Source organism: Engystomops pustulosus, chromosome 6 (genome assembly GCF_040894005.1).
Source record: "Engystomops pustulosus chromosome 6, aEngPut4.maternal, whole genome shotgun sequence".
Taxonomy (NCBI): Eukaryota; Metazoa; Chordata; class Amphibia; order Anura; family Leptodactylidae; genus Engystomops; species Engystomops pustulosus.
Window position 1 is genome coordinate 58,648,948 of NC_092416.1, and position 17,499 is coordinate 58,666,446.

General features: G+C 45.8%; 1 protein-coding gene across 6 annotated transcripts in view; it reads right to left on the reverse strand.

Annotated features, from left to right (window-relative positions):
* The window catches only part of CHD5 (chromodomain helicase DNA binding protein 5), a 145,686-nt gene that overhangs the window by 111,946 nt on the left and 16,241 nt on the right, over positions 1 to 17,499 (reverse strand). The window lies entirely within an intron of this gene.

Below are 17,499 nucleotides of genomic sequence, written 5' to 3' on the forward strand. Positions count from 1 at the left end.
ATCTACAATAATAAAATATACGGTTTCGATTTACATACAAAGTCAACTGAAGAACAAACCTATGGAACCTATCTTGTACGTAACCTGGGGGCTACCTATATATTACGGAATTGTGGCAATGCTCCAATGATTAAACCAAATCCTTTAACCCCTTTGTGACCAAGGGTCATTGCTGCATGAATGTCCAGATCAATTTTTGCAGTTTTGTTCTGCTCTTCTTCAAATGACAAAATCTTTGGAACCGCTTTGCATATGAGAACAATTTTTACTTTGGTTTTTCATGAGATGTAAGACTTTAAATTCATAGAACATTTTTATTGATGTCTATTGAATAAGCAAATAACTAAAATTGTGAAAAATACTATTGTTTTAAATGTCTCCCATTAAATTATTTTTTCAATAAGCAATAAAATTTTATAAACCTTTACCAAAACATGTTATAAATATGTACAGTGTCCATCCGTGACTCTTTCCGAGGTTCAAAAACAGAAGCAGACGGTACATGTACTTATACAAAGTGTCTACAGCTCCTTCTGCATTTTGCCTTCGGCTGACATACTGGAGGGGGCTCACTTCAATAGGTCATAGCCCTTAAGCCATTAAGTAGCCCCTTCACGGTGTTCACAGACAAAGCATTTGTGCAGTGTTTCGTACCGCAAGTCCAATTCAAGTGAATCTCATATGTACGTTATATTAGAACATTCACATATTTCATTTCTGTAATCCAATATGACATAAAAACGGTAACTGATTTTGGCTTCCCCAAGGGAAAAATATGGATGACCTTTCTTTAAACAAAAAATAATGTATATATATATATATATATATATATATATATACGTATGACTTCTAGATGCCCGCAGAATTATTCAAGATGAGCAAAGACATCTCCGGTCAGACTCAAGGTCAGAGATTACAAATACCGCATCCTTTGTGACACTGGAGCCAAGCCTAATGCAATGCAGAAGGCAGAACACGGGCCTCATATTAAAATATTAAACTGCAGCTGTCACAGGTCTTAAATCCAGAATATAGAAACCAAAATACATATAATAAAAACGTAGGTGCTGTAAATGGACTGGAACATGCAGATTTCACTCAATGAGGTATGGGAACATGCCAATCTCACTGATTCATTCACACTAAAACCTGTTTTTATCTTATTTCAGCCCAATTTCATTAACCCCTCTATTACTATCTGGTCTTCTGCTGGAACCACCAGTGATCAATGTTGTTACGTGACACATCAGGTGTTTAGTATTCACAGGGTCAGATGAGCCCAGCAGAGGAGTAGCCTCTAGTAGGTCCAGGAGCACCCCAAAAATAATTAAATAAAATGCACAGGTTGAATAAAAGATAGCCACTTTTGGGTCAGTTTTTACAGCTGGTTCATTAATGATCTCTTATACTGTAAAAGGGAGCCTGTGACTCATAAACTGCTACCTGTATGTTGTGAAGAAGATTACCACAGTGTTTCTTTCATGGTGCTGCATGGTGGTATGATCCAGAAAAGGAACTTTGAACTGAGTTTTAGGCTAGTTGTATAAAGTCATGGAGGTAAAGAACTTGATACTGAAGTCAAGCTCTCTTTGCCTCAGAATGCCCCTTCACTGTAACTGAAGCCCCTTCCTTCAGGGACATTACTAACTACAGGTCCTGAAATTTGGTGAATGATGTCTACCACAACAGAGGGGCTTTCTGAGGAAGGGAGAGCTTGACTTCAGTGCTGAACCCCCTTCCTCTCAGACTTTATAAAACCAATTTACATCTCATTTCAACGTTGATTTTCTGGAGGATTTCACAAACTAGGTTCATAAAAGAAAAATTGGTAGGTAGCGATAAGACAGAAAAGTCCAAAGAAATACACAGGTAGGTCTGTACGCGCTGCCCCTACAGCTAAAAATGTAATTTAGAGGTAAACTCCAAAAGAGTGTAGGAAGTTCTTTTTTTTAAATATAAAGTTTATTTTTTCAGTGGCGGACGACGCGTTTCAAGGACGTATTGTCCTCTTCATCAGGTCCATAAGCATATTACACTAAAAAGACATCGAACAAGATAAGGAGTGGGGGAGGTGGTACAAATAAATAGAGTAAATAAATATATATATATATATATATATATATATATATGTAAAAAATTCATGAATACGTACAAATAGAGTATGAATAGAGTGAATAAATATGTACAAAAATACAAGAATATGTACAAAAATTCTTAAATTACATAAAAATCAGCCTCTCTTTATGTACCTTTTATACCCACCAATATATTCTGCCCTATACCCCCTTATTCCCTTTTTATGCATCTTGCTCATATCCCCCCCCCCCTACCCACCTACACCTCCCCTGTTCCCCGCCCTCTCCCCACCGCCATCCATCTAGACTCTACTCAACAAGGATTACTGCGCATGCGCCAAAAATCAGGCGCTCCGCTCCGCGCATGCGCCACTTTCGGGCGCCATTTTAAAAACCCACCGTATTCCCCGCACTGCTATTGCATTGCAGAGAGCAGCGCGCACGACCCGCCGGACAACTGTAAGTACCGGTCCACTCGGACCTCCATCCCCTAGCTCTCCCTTCTTCTCCTTCCTTACACCCCTACTTATTACCATCATTCTCCACTACCCACAGTTGTGTATCCTGCCAGTAACCAGTGGCGCTGCCCCAATACCCTGCTCCATCACTCTGCAGGTACGTTTAACCCATCATTTCCACCTAGTCCCCCCCCCTCCCCTCCCCCTTTCCACTCATTTTTCCATTCCCCTTATCCCATGCAGGATTCCAACACTTTTTAAACAGTACTCCTCTCTGATATACCCCAAAGCATTATATTCAGGTAAGCCTCATTGCCTTTTTGTCATCCATGACAGCCACACCTTCCAGATTTGTCTAGTATCATCACTATGTATTTTACCACTTATGTATAATTAGATACATATATTACAAAGTTTCTATGAATTTTGCTGAAATTTTATAAGGCTCTATGCATTTTGCAGATTTTTATGTGATTTAAGAATTTTTGTACATATTCTTGTATTTTTGTACATATTTATTCACTCTATTTATACTCTATTTGTACTTATTTATGAATTATTTACATATATATATATATATATATATATTTATTTACTCTATTTATTTGTACCACCTCCCCCACTCCTTATCTTGTTCGATGTCTTTTTAGTGTAATATGTAGAGATGAGCGAACATGCTCGTCCGAGCTTGATGCTCGGTCGAGCATTAGGGTACTCGAAACTGCTCGTTACTCGGACGAATACTTCGCCCGCTCGAGAAAATGGCAGCTCCCGCCGTTTTGCTTTTTGGCGGCCAGAAACAGAGCCAATCACAAGCCAGGAGACTCTGCACTCCACCCAGCATGACGTGGTACCCTTACACGTCGATAGCAGTGGTTGGCTGGCCAGATCAGGTGACCCTGGGATAGACTAGCCGCTGGCCGCGCTGCTCGGATCATTCTGTCTCTGGATGCCGCTAGGGAGAGAGCTGCTGCTGGTCAGGGAAAGCGTTAGGGTGTTCTATTAGCTTACTGTTAGGCAGGAGTGATTCTCAAAGAACCCAACAGCCCTTCTTAGGGCTACAATAACGTTCTACTTTTTTTATTTTAATTTGCATCTTTTACCATTTTGTGAGGAATTAGCAGGGGGACTTGCTACCGTTGTGTTTAGCTCTTAGTGGCACACATATCCATAGCAAAGACCGAAGTGGGAAAATTCAGTAGGGGTTGGATTTCTATTAGGCAATAACTCAGTGTCATCTCATCTGGCATAGTAGTGTGCTTCCTTTGATACTTGGCTAGAAAATAGCCATAGGAGAATACAAACAGCTTCTTGAAGCCTACAGTAGCGTTCTATATATTTGATTTCTGGTTGATCTGCTGGTGGCTGTAGTTTCTGCAGTGCATGTACTTGCCAATTCTGAGCAATTTGTAGTGAGACTTGCGACCGCTGTGTTCTGCGCTTAGTGGCGCACATATCCATAGCAAAGGCCGAAGTGGCAAAATTCAGTAGGGGTTGGATTTCTATTAGGCAATAACTCAGTGTCATCTCATCTGGCATAGTAGTGTGCTTCCTTTGATACTTGGCTAGAAAATAGCCAGAGGAGAATACAAACAGCTTCTTGAAGCCTACAGTAGCGTTCTATATATTTGATTTCTGGTTGATCTGCTGGTGGCTGTAGTTTCTGCAGTGCATGTACTTGCCAATTCTGAGCAATTTGTAGTGAGACTTGCGACCGCTGTGTTCTGCGCTTAGTGGCGCACATATCCATAGCAAAGGCCGAAGTGGCAAAATTCAGTAGGGGTTGGATTTCTATTAGGCAATAACTCAGTGTCATCTCATCTGGCATAGTAGTGTGCTTCCTTTGATACTTGGCTAGAAAATAGCCAGAGGAGAATACAAACAGCTTCTTGAAGCCTACAGTAGCGTTCTATATATTTGATTTCTGGTTGATCTGCTGGTGGCTGTAGTTTCTGCAGTGCATGTACTTGCCAATTCTGAGCAATTTGTAGTGAGACTTGCGACCGCTGTGTTCTGCGCTTAGTGGCGCACATATCCATAGCAAAGGCCGAAGTGGCAAAATTCAGTAGGGGTTGGATTTCTATTAGGCAATAACTCAGTGTCATCTCATCTGGCATAGTAGTGTGCTTCCTTTGATACTTGGCTAGAAAATAGCCATAGGAGAATACAAACAGCTTCTTGAAGCCTACAGTAGCGTTCTATATATTTGATTTCTGGTTGATCTGCTGGTGGCTGTAGTTTCTGCAGTGCATGTACTTGCCAATTCTGAGCAATTTGTAGTGAGACTTGCGACCGCTGTGTTCTGCGCTTAGTGGCGCACATATCCATAGCAAAGGCCGAAGTGGCAAAATTCAGTAGGGGTTGGATTTCTATTAGGCAATAACTCAGTGTCATCTCATCTGGCATAGTAGTGTGCTTCCTTTGATACTTGGCTAGAAAATAGCCATAGGAGAATACAAACAGCTTCTTGAAGCCTACAGTAGCGTTCTATATATTTGATTTCTGGTTGATCTGCTGGTGGCTGTAGTTTCTGCAGTGCATGTACTTGCCAATTCTGAGCAATTTGTAGTGAGACTTGCGACCGCTGTGTTCTGCGCTTAGTGGCGCACATATCCATAGCAAAGGCCGAAGTGGCAAAATTCAGTAGGGGTTGGATTTCTATTAGGCAATAACTCAGTGTCATCTCATCTGGCATAGTAGTGTGCTTCCTTTGATACTTGGCTAGAAAATAGCCAGAGGAGAATACAAACAGCTTCTTGAAGCCTACAGTAGCGTTCTATATATTTGATTTCTGGTTGATCTGCTGGTGGCTGTAGTTTCTGCAGTGCATGTACTTGCCAATTCTGAGCAATTTGTAGTGAGACTTGCGACCGCTGTGTTCTGCGCTTAGTGGCGCACATATCCATAGCAAAGGCCGAAGTGGCAAAATTCAGTAGGGGTTGGATTTCTATTAGGCAATAACTCAGTGTCATCTCATCTGGCATAGTAGTGTGCTTCCTTTGATACTTGGCTAGAAAATAGCCATAGGAGAATACAAACAGCTTCTTGAAGCCTACAGTAGCGTTCTATATATTTGATTTCTGGTTGATCTGCTGGTGGCTGTAGTTTCTGCAGTGCATGTACTTGCCAATTCTGAGCAATTTGTAGTGAGACTTGCGACCGCTGTGTTCTGCGCTTAGTGGCGCACATATCCATAGCAAAGGCCGAAGTGGCAAAATTCAGTAGGGGTTGGATTTCTATTAGGCAATAACTCAGTGTCATCTCATCTGGCATAGTAGTGTGCTTCCTTTGATACTTGGCTAGAAAATAGCCAGAGGAGAATACAAACAGCTTCTTGAAGCCTACAGTAGCGTTCTATATATTTGATTTCTGGTTGATCTGCTGGTGGCTGTAGTTTCTGCAGTGCATGTACTTGCCAATTCTGAGCAATTTGTAGTGAGACTTGCGACCGCTGTGTTCTGCGCTTAGTGGCGCACATATCCATAGCAAAGGCCGAAGTGGCAAAATTCAGTAGGGGTTGGATTTCTATTAGGCAATAACTCAGTGTCATCTCATCTGGCATAGTAGTGTGCTTCCTTTGATACTTGGCTAGAAAATAGCCAGAGGAGAATACAAACAGCTTCTTGAAGCCTACAGTAGCGTTCTATATATTTGATTTCTGGTTGATCTGCTGGTGGCTGTAGTTTCTGCAGTGCATGTACTTGCCAATTCTGAGCAATTTGTAGTGAGACTTGCGACCGCTGTGTTCTGCGCTTAGTGGCGCACATATCCATAGCAAAGGCCGAAGTGGCAAAATTCAGTAGGGGTTGGATTTCTATTAGGCAATAACTCAGTGTCATCTCATCTGGCATAGTAGTGTGCTTCCTTTGATACTTGGCTAGAAAATAGCCATAGCAATAGGATAGGATTGTTTGGTTTTAAAAACTCAAAAAAAAACAAAAAACACAAAAAAAAAAAAAAAACACAAAAAAACACCAAAAAAAACAAAAAGAAGTAAAAAAAAAAAAAAGTTATAACTCTCATTTTAAAAATGTTTAACCCGAGGGCTAGGGGTAGAGGACGAGGGCGGGGACGTGGGCGTCCAACTACTGCAGGGGTCAGAGGCCGTGGTCCTGGGCGGGGTGAGACACCACCTGCTGATGAGGGAGCAGGGGAACGCCGCAGAGCTACACTCCCTAGGTTCATGTCTGAAGTTACTGGGACTCGTGGTAGAGCACTGTTGAGGCCAGAACAGTGCGAACAGGTGATGTCGTGGATTGCCGACAATGCTTCGAGCAATTTGTCCACCAGTCAGTCTTCCACGCAGTCCACCCATGTCACCGAAATCGGCACTCCTCCAGCTCCTGCACCTCAGCCTCCTCCCCCCCAGTCTGCCCCCTCCCAGCAAAATTTGCCATTTGAACCGGCATACTCTGAGGAACTGTTTTCTGGACCCTTCCCACAGTCACAAACCACTTGTCCGGTTGCTGATGAGCAATTTTCCGATGCCCAGGTTTTCCACCAGTCACAGTCTGTGGGTGATGATGACCTTCTTGACGTAGTGGAAGTGTGTAAAGAGGTGTCCGACGATGAGGAGACACGGTTGTCAGACAGTGGGGAAGTTGTTGTCAGGGCAGGAAGTCCGAGGGGGGAGCAGACTGAGGGATCGGAGGATGATGAGGTGACAGACCCAAGCTGGGTTGAGAGGCCGGGTGAACACAGTGCTTCTGAGACGGAGGAGAGTCCTCGACCTGAACAGGTTGGAAGAGGCAGTGGTGGGGCCAGACGGAGAGGCAGGGCCAGAGCTGGTGCATCAGCGCCACTGTCAACTAGTGAAGCTCCCGTGGTGAGGGCTCTTGCGGCGAGGGCTAGATCTTCAGAAGTGTGGAGGTTCTTTAAGGAAACACCGGATGACCGACGGACTGTGGTGTGCAACATTTGCCAAACCAGGCTCAGCAGGGGTTCCACCACTACTAGCTTAACTACCACCAGTATGCGCAGGCATATGAATGCTAAGCACCCCACTCAGTGGCAACAAGCCCGTTCACCTCCGGCCGTGCACACCACTGCTCCTTCCCCTGTGTCAGCTGCTAGTCAGCCCCCTGCCCAGGACCCTGGCACAAAAACCCCATCGTCGCCTCCACGATCCTCCACAGCATCCACCAGCGTTCAGCTCTCCATACCCCAGACGCTGGAGCGGAAACGCAAATATAGTGCAACCCACCCGCACGCCCAAGCCCTTAATGTGCACATCTCCAGATTGCTTAGCCTGGAGATGCTGCCCTATAGGCTAGTAGAGACCGAGGCCTTTCGCAACCTCATGGCGGCGGCCGCCCCTCGGTATTCGGTCCCCAGCCGCCACTACTTTTCCCGATGTGCCGTCCCAGCCCTGCACCAGCACGTGTCAGACAACATCATCCGTGCCCTGACCAACGCCGTTTCTGACAAGGTCCACCTGACCACGGACACGTGGACGAGTGCTGCCGGGCAGGGCCACTATATATCGCTGACGGCACATTGGGTTAACTTGGTGGAGGCTGGGACCGAGTCTGACCCTGGGGCTGCTCATATACTGCCGACGCCGAGGATTGCGGGGCCTACCTCGGTCCAGGTGTTTCAGGCCTACTATGCCTCCTCCTCCTCCCACCCCTCCTCCACCTCCTCCTCCGAACTACCATCCGTGGGCACGGCGCCATCAGTCGGTAGCTCTAGGCACAGCAGCAGTGCCGTCGCTAAGCGACAGCAGGCGGTGCTCAAACTGCTGAGCCTAGGCGACAAAAGGCACACCGCCCAAGAGCTATTACAGGGCATCACGGCGCAGACTGATCTGTGGCTGGCACCGCTGAACCTCAAGCCGGGAATGGTTGTGTGTGACAACGGCCGTAACCTGGTGGCGGCTCTGCAACTCGGCAGACTGACACATGTGCCATGCCTGGCCCATGTGTTAAATCTGATAGTGCAGCGTTTCCTCAAGACATACCCCAATCTGTCTGATTTGCTCACGAAGGTGCGCCGCATCTGTGCGCATTTCAGGAAGTCCAGCCCAGATGCTGCCACTCTCAGGGCAGCGCAGCGCCGCCTCCAACTGCCCGCTCACCGACTGTTGTGCGACGTGCCCACGAGGTGGAATTCAACACTGACCATGTTATCCAGAGTTTACCAGCAGCGCAGAGCGATTGTAGACTGCCAGATGTCAACTTCCACCAGAACTGGTAGTCAGGTCAGTCAGCTTCCTCAAGTCTACAATGAGGAGTGGACGTGGATTTCTGATATCTGTCAGGTGCTGAGTAACTTTGAGGAGTCAACACAGATGGTCAGTGGCGATGCCGCCATCATCAGCCTCACCATCCCGCTGCTTGGCCTGTTGAAAAACTCTCTGGTCAGCATGAAGTCGGAAGCTTTGCGCTCGTCACAAGAGACGGGGGAAGAATATTCCCTTGTTGATAGCCAAAGCACCCTGAGGTCTGTTTCTCAGCGCATATCGGAGGAGGTGGAGGTGGAGGAGGATGAGGAGGAAGAGGAGGAGAATGTTGGCGAGACACAAGAGGGGACCATTGTTGAGTCCTTCACTGTTCAGCGTGTATGGGCAGAAGAAGAGGAGTTGGAGGAGTTGGAGGAGGAGGAAATGGACAGTCAGGCCAGTGAGGGGAGTGAATTCTTACGCGTTGGTACTCTGGCGCATATGGCAGATTTCATGCTAGGCTGCCTATCCCGTGACCCTCGCGTTCAAAGAATTTATTCCAGCACCGATTACTGGGTGTTCACTCTCCTGGACCCACGGTACAAGCAAAATCTTCCCACTCTCATCCCTGGAGAGGAAAGGAGTGTGAGAATGCATGAATACCAGCAGGCCCTGGTGCACAAGCTGAAACAGTATTTCCCTTCTGACAGCGCTAGCGGCAGAGTGCGTAGTTCTGCGGGACAAGTAGCGAGGGAGAGTAGGCGAGCAGGCAGCTTGTCCAGCACTGGCAAGGGTACGCTTTACAAGGCTTTTGCCAGCTTTATGTCACCCCAGCAAGACACTGTCACCTGTCCCCAGTCTCGGCAGAGTAGGGCTGATCTTTACAGAAAGATGGTGAGGGAGTACGTAGCTGACCATACCATCGTCCTAAATGATCACACAGCTCCCTACAACTACTGGGTTTCAAAGCTGGACATGTGGCACGAACTGGCGCTGTACGCCTTGGAGGTTCTTGCCTGCCCTGCCGCTAGCGTCTTGTCCGAGCGGGTTTTCAGTGCAGCTGGTGGCATCATCACCGATAAGCGTACACGCCTGTCGACTGACAGCGCTGACAGGCTGACGCTTATTAAAATGAATAAAGGCTGGATTTCTCAGAATTTCCAATCTCCACCAGGTGAAGGAAGCTCAACCTGAATAATTGATCCACTCCTCCTCCTCCTCCTCATTTTCCTCCTTCTCCTCCTCTTTGTACAGTAAAGCAGAGGAAAATGGCTATTTTTTGACAGGGCCCACTGGCTCTTGCTATAGTACTTCATGCATTTAATTTTTCTGGAGGGCCACCTACCCGGTCCTCTGTTTGAAACAATTTTTGTGAGTGCCACATACAGGCACTCAATCTATTCCATTTTTCTGGAGGGCCACCTACCCGGTCCTCTGTTTTAAAAAATTTTTGGGACTGCCACATACAGGCACTCAATCTATTCCATTTTACTGCAGGGCCACCTACCTGCTCCTCTGGTTTGAACAATTTTTGGGACTGCCACATACAGGCACTCAATCTATTCCATTTTACTGGAGGGCCACCTACCTGCTCCTCTGGTTTGAAACATTTTTGGGACTGCCACATACAGGCACTCAATCTATTCCATTTTACTGCAGGGCCACCTACCTGCTCCTCTGGTTTGAACAATTTTTGGGACTGCCACATACAGGCACTCAATCTATTCCATTTTACTGCAGGGCCACCTACCTGCTCCTCTGGTTTGAACAATTTTTGGGACTGCCACATACAGGCACTCAATCTATTCCATTTTACTGGAGGGCCACCTACCTGCTCCTCTGGTTTGAAACATTTTTGGGACTGCCACATACAGGCACTCAATCTATCCCATTTTACTGGAGGGCCACCTACCTGCTCCTCTGGTTTGAAAAATGTTTGGGACTGCCACATACAGGCACTATCCAAATTAAATTGTCTCCATAGCAGCCTCCACACGTTGTCTCCATTGCTACCTCCAAAAGTCGTCCATATAGCTGCCTCCATACATCGTCCCTTTATCAAACGAGGTGTGTCAGGCAGAAATTTGGGTTGTTTTCATGGATTCCACATCAAAGTTGTTAACTTTGTCGCCACCCTGCTGTGTTATCCACAAAATATACTGGCAAACTTTTACCATTTAGGGATATTATTTCAGCGCTTCTTGCGCATCTGTTTACATTCCCCTCACCCGGCATATCCTAAACTTATAAGAACGCTACTACACTTGATCTTATACAAAAGGTTCTTAGAAGTGCTGTTTGGGGAGTAGCCTAGAGACAGGGGCTTGGATTGGCGAAAGCTCGCCTGGCAGCGGAACGCCAGCTCCATGCGCATCATGCGCTTCTTGCGCATCTGTTTACATTCCCCTCACCCGCCATATCCCAAACTTATAAGAACGCTACTACACTTAACTTGGTGCAGGCTGGGACCGAGTCTGACCCTGGGGCTGGTCATATACTGCCGACGCAGAGAATTGCGGGGCCTACCTCGGTCCAGGTCTCAAAGGCCTACTATACCTCCTCCCACCCCTCCTCCACCTCCTCCTCCTCCGAATTACCATCCGTGGGCATGGCGCCATCAGTCGGTAGCTCTAGGCACAGCAGCAGTGCCGTCGCTAAGCGACAGCAGGCGGTGCTGAAACTGCTGAGCCTAGGCGATAAAAGGCACACCGCCCAAGAGCTATTACAGGGCATTCCACATCAAAGTTGTTAACTTTGTCGCCACCCTGCTGTGTAATCCCCAAAATATACTTGCAAACTTTTACCATTTAGGGATATTATTTCAGCGCTTCTTGCGCATCTGTTTACATTCCCCTCACCCGCCATATCCTAAACTTATAAGAACGCTACTACACTTGATCTTATACAAAAGGTTCTTAGAAGTGCTGTCTGGGGAGTAGCCTATAGACAGGGGCTTGGATTGGCGAAAGCTCGCCTGGCAGCGGAGCGCCAGCTCCATGCCAAGATCCAACTAACATAGTTTTAACTGCAGCACCTTTAATCTACTACTAGTTCACTGCCTCCATACATGGTCCCCTTATCAAACGAGCTGTGTCAGGCAGAATTTTGGGTTGTTTTCATGGCTTCCATGTTAACTTTGTCGCCACCCTGCTGTGTAATCCACAAAATATACTGGCAAACTTTTATCATGTACCGATATTATTTGAGCGCTTCTTGCTCACCTCCTTTGGTTCCTCTCTGCCACCCATTGGTTTGAAGCCTGAGTCCATTTAGGGTATGTCGCCATGACACTCTCTAGCCTGCTGCCGCTGCCTCTGCATGCCGTCCCCTATAGTGTCAGGGTCAATTATTGGATGTTTTAGATGCTATCTAGCTTCATTCTGTCACTCTGTCATGGCCATGCTGTTGCCCATAATTTTGGCATAATGGTGCGATTATGCAGCCTCAGAGGCATCCATGCATGCTGCCCCTGCTGTTTCCTGTCCATTTCCGTGGTGTTTCCATCCTTTTCTGAGGTTCCCAGGTGTTTGGCCAAGCTTCCCTGTGCAGAGCCTTGGTCCCCTTGAAAAATGCTCGAGTCTCCCATTGACTTCAATGGGGTTCGTTATTCGAGACGAGCACTCGAGCATCGGGAAAAGTTCGTCTCGAATAACGAGTACCCGAGCATTTTAGTGTTCGCTCATCTCTAGTAATATGCTTATGGACCTGATGAAGAGGACAATATGTCCTTGAAACGCGTCGTCCGCCACTGAAAAAATAAACTTTATATTTAAAAAAAAAAACTTCCTACACTCTTTTGGAGTTTACCTCTAAATTACATTTTTAGCTGTAGGGGCAGCGCGTATAGACCTACCTGTGTATTTCTTTGGACTTTTCTGTCTTATCGCTACCTACCAATTAAACCGCAGGTACTCCTGCGTGCCACAGGGTCCGCAGCAGCCCCCCTTCTCTACCCTTCCACCACCAAAACTATTACTCCCCCCCCCAAGGCGCCACGTGTCCCCACAATATCATAAAAGAAAAATGTCTGGGTGGTTTTAATCTGCTTCACAACATACTGGTTGTGGTTTTTAGGTCAATGTCTGCTGACAGGTTTCCTTTAATATAGACCAGTGATGGCTAACCTATGACACGCGTATCAGTGCTGACACGCGTAGCCATTTTCACTGACACACGGATGCCTGAGAGTTAAGTTTCATCCTACATGACCAGGTGCAGTAGCAGGGAGGCTGAGAGATTGCACTGAGCTTCCAGCACTCCCCCCTCCTCCTGCTCCCCCGGGCCGGCCCCTCCCCATGTGTGAGCTGTGCCTAGTGTCTCCAGTCAGCACAGGTATCAGCATGGGGCACAGCAGGAGAGGTGACCCGGCCATACACCCAGGAGGCTCCTCTGCAGCTCCTGATAGTTGTGGTGGGGGGAAGATGGCAGCACAGTCAGAGGTCACATCGCTGCTGCCTTGTGTGATGTCCCATTAGCTGCCACCTCTACACTGACCATCTCCACAGCAGGGGCAAGGGAGGACAACCACTCTCATCATATAGTAAGTAAGGTCAGTGCACTGTATGATAGAAGACAGTCATCAGGGCTTGTGTGTCAGTTTTGTGATGTACAAGCCCTGAAATAATCGCAACGCCTTGCAAATCGCCAGACATTGCGATTATTTTTCTCCTTACACCTTCTCCATGCCAAGAGGGCATGAGGGAGATGCAGACAGCGGCGCCTGCGCCCTCGCTATAACCTGTGAACTTTCATGACAGAAAGTTCACAGGTTACTAAGCATTTCCACACCTGTCTGATTGTAGCCGATCTATTACAATGTGCGATTTGCACATAGTAATAGATGATTGGGAAAATCCCCATATACTGCCATACTGTAGTATGGCAGTACATGGTAGGATCAATCAGACACCCTACGGTTAAAGTACCCTAGAAGTTAAATAGTATACATATTTGTTATTTAAACTATAAATATCACAAAATTATGTTTTTTTGTCAAGGTGACACATCACCCGAGTTATGCTCGTTTTTTTGGCGAATTTTGACACACCAAGCTCAAAAGGTTGCCCATCAATGATATAGACCAACAGGGTCTTCCATGGTGGAATCTGGTTTCCAATTCTGTACTATACAATGAATGATCCCTGGGTATAACCTTGGGCTGCATCATAGGTTTTCATATGATGTCATATGCACCACTGGTATAGATTGTTTCATCACACCCTCTAAGGTTTTAAAGGGGTTTTGGGGGTTGGGGGTGTTTTTGTGTTTTATTGAAAGCTTTTCAATAATTTTCAAAGACTTAACCTGCTCCGGCTCCCGTATCACTCCAATACTTTTGGGCAGTATGTCCAACAAGAAGTTCCCGGGGGTCTAATGACCCACTTCATCCAATGACTGACCTCCTCCTCCTGAAGCCTTTTGAAAAACAGAAGGGACGTCCCATGTTTGAGGAGGCCAATCAGTGAACGACGCAGGTACCATGACCGCACAGCCTGTAAACTGGAAATGCCAGATACATATGCAACATCCCCCACCGGGGCCTAGCCTTTTCTCTTGGGGCCTGGAGGCAGCCGGGGGCTCAGGATACCGGAGTGGCTGGCGGTTGCGGCCTAGGCACGCTAGTGTCATGGTGCTTGGTATGGGGATCGGAGGGCTGTCCCACAGCCTGGCAGGTCTCCAGCGGGTGGCGTGTGCAACAAATTAGATGAGGGAGAGGCTGATGTACTGGTTCTCCCTTGGGCAACCCCTTAGTGTCTGTAGTCTGAGTCCCTGGGTGATAGATGGGGGGGCCCTTGATGGTGATACAGCCGTAGCAGGGACAAGACAGAGGAAACGTTGTGAATAAAATAACTTACAGTTCTTTATTCGAACCAACAGCAGCAACAAGCCAAACGATTCTGTACAGAGGCAGGTTACTGGGAGTGATCTTGGAAAGTGAACCTCAGGAGTTTGGTCAGCAGCCTGGTAGTAGGTGCAGGCTGGGATGTAGCTGTGTCCAATGCTGGAAGCTGCAGCTCTAATCCTGGTTGTTCTGTGTGAGCTCACTAGAGGTGATTCTAATGCTGTCTCTAATCACTTAGTGTGGAGTTGATGTGCTCCTCTGTCAGGAGCTGGGTTCCAAGACCTCATGCTCAGTAGCAAGGCTCTGGCCTACTCCCCTAAATCCTCCCCAAAGGGTTTTTGTTAATCCCAGGTCAGGTGATCTCACTATCCAATCACACTCCAGTTACAAAGATGGAACATTATTGGATGATAAACATTAACCAGTATTAACCCTTGCCTATCCAGGCAGTATCTACTGCTGCATAATTACCTCTAGATGTACTAAATGGTCCAAGGGGCTTATTCGCAACTACTCCTCTGGCTTGCCCATTGGCAGGGATGTTGCACATACATGTTTTTTTTTCTTACCCAAACATTGGCCCCCAGACCATCCTTAAATTCCACTAAAGCCTGGATGTTATATAAATATATGTATTATTGAACCCACCATTTTCTAGGGCAAACACTCATTGCCACCATTTAACCAGTCTGAGTTTTGCTTTGGAACCTGAGCCATAATGATGGATTATATGACAAGATATAATACTATATCAACCAGTGCCAGGCAGTGTATATAGATTTCATTATACAGCATTCGCTACCCTTCACTGGCTGTTTGTATAGTAAAAGACAAGCTTTTGGCTGACAAACTTCAACTACACTGACAAAGATTATGCCAAGTGGAGCTGTTCTTTCCTTGTGCTTCATTACGTCGTTGTGTGGATGCCAGGAGGTAAAAGGCAGAAAGAACTGGTCGCGTGCTGGTGCTTAATAGAGTAGAATAAAAACTGATACATTGACTAGTTATAAAATCTGATCTGCAAGGCCCTTTTCCTGTAACTGCTTGACATCACCACACACCTAATTGCCCGTGGTAATACATCTTCACGCGCCCACCTAAAGTTTTATGACTTAAAGAGTCTCCATCACCAGATTTTACACCATTAAACTGCTCATACCCTCAGGTTGGGTGGGAAATGTCTTTTCTAGAATTCTCTGTTTTATACAAAATCTCCTTTTACCTATAAAAAAAAATCTCCCCCAAAGTCATGTGAAAATGAGCCAAGAAGAGCCATATTTTTACAAGTTTACAGGGTTCAGGGGAAGTGTCACTGGACATCCCTAGCTTTGGCTCTACACATCCTAGAAACATGGTGTCATATTAAAGATAGGAATCACATCTTTCAGATCACATCAGGCTTGTCGTTCTGTGATTTACAGAATCGGAGATAAAGGCAGAAAGTGGATTTCCAACTACGTCTTTATCTGCCTGTTTCTCAGGTTTTGTACATACCAGGGGTACCCCCTGAAGAAGCGTGGGCGAAACGCGCGTTGGGGAGTCCGCAGCCACAGACAGCATACAATGGGTAGGACACTTGTCTGTTACTTCATATTGATGTGCTTATTATAGAACCTAGCAATATACCCTGCCATGTAGTCATGCGTTTTTTTTTTGTCTCACTGGACCTTTTGTTTTGGATTTCCTCTGCATAAAATTCACTAATTACATCATTTTAATAGTGTATGACAGTACAATTTTGTGTTGTCTTGTGTCAAAAATAAAGATTTATATGTATTGATTTTATATGAACGCTGTAACTCCTTTTCTTTTGTGGTAATACACTTGCGTAAATTATTTGTTCCTAAAGGAACCTATTACCAGCGTCACACATTTTTACCTAATGTAAAATTCACACAGGCTAAATACTAAATCTGCCCTTATTATTAACATTACTGGTTCCTTTAAAAGTATACCTGGCTCCCAGCCAGCAAAGAGGATCAAGTCACAGCAGTTCCTGAGGAAGGTGGCAATCCCTGTGTCATCATCATTATCTCCTGTCTGCTCTGCTATCTCTCACTTCCTCCTGCAGACATGAGCTAAAAGATGTTTGCTTGGAGCACGAAGTGAGATGACGGCTGTATGAGAAAGGAGGGAAGGGAGGATGGAGGGAAGAGCTAGCAGAGCAGAGAGGAAATAATGATGATGATACAAAGACTCACAGCCTTGTAACAGACGCCCCATGACTTAAAGGGAACTTACCACCACGATTCTACCTATAAAGGTAGATCGGGTGGTAGGTGGATGAATGAGACGTGAGGATAGCCCTTTTTTGGGCTAATCCTCATGCCTGGCTATCATTTAGTAAACTTTAATAAGCAGGTATGTACATTTTTTTAAGCAGCTACTGGGGCGTGGAGTAGCTGGACATGAGGCTACTGGGGTGTGGAGTAGCCGCGACGTGTAGCCTCATGTCCGGCTACTCCACGCCCCAGTAGCCGCTTAAATAAATTTACATACCCGCTTATTAAACTTTACTAAAAGATAGCTGGGACGTGAGGATTAGCCCTTTTACTGGCAGGGAGCCTGGTATACTTTTAAATACTTATAAAAGCAAGTGGAACCAATAATCTTATTTATAAAAGCAGATTGGGAATTGGTATTAACCTGTCTATGGGATCCTGTCATTAGGTGACAATGTGTAATCCTGATCACTGGTTCCCTTTAATCCCTTTGTGACCAATAGTCATTGGTGCCTGAATGTCCAGGTCAATTTTTGATGTTCTATGCACTTCTTCAAATGACTATATCTCTGGAAAAGCTTTGTATCATAACAATTTTCACTTTGTTTTTCATGACATGAGACAATTTTACTTGATAGGATAATTTTATTAATTACATATATTTTTCTTTATAAAATGTGCTAATGATTGACTACAAATGTGAAAAAAAACAAGCGTTTTTCCGATTTAAAGGTTTTTTTTT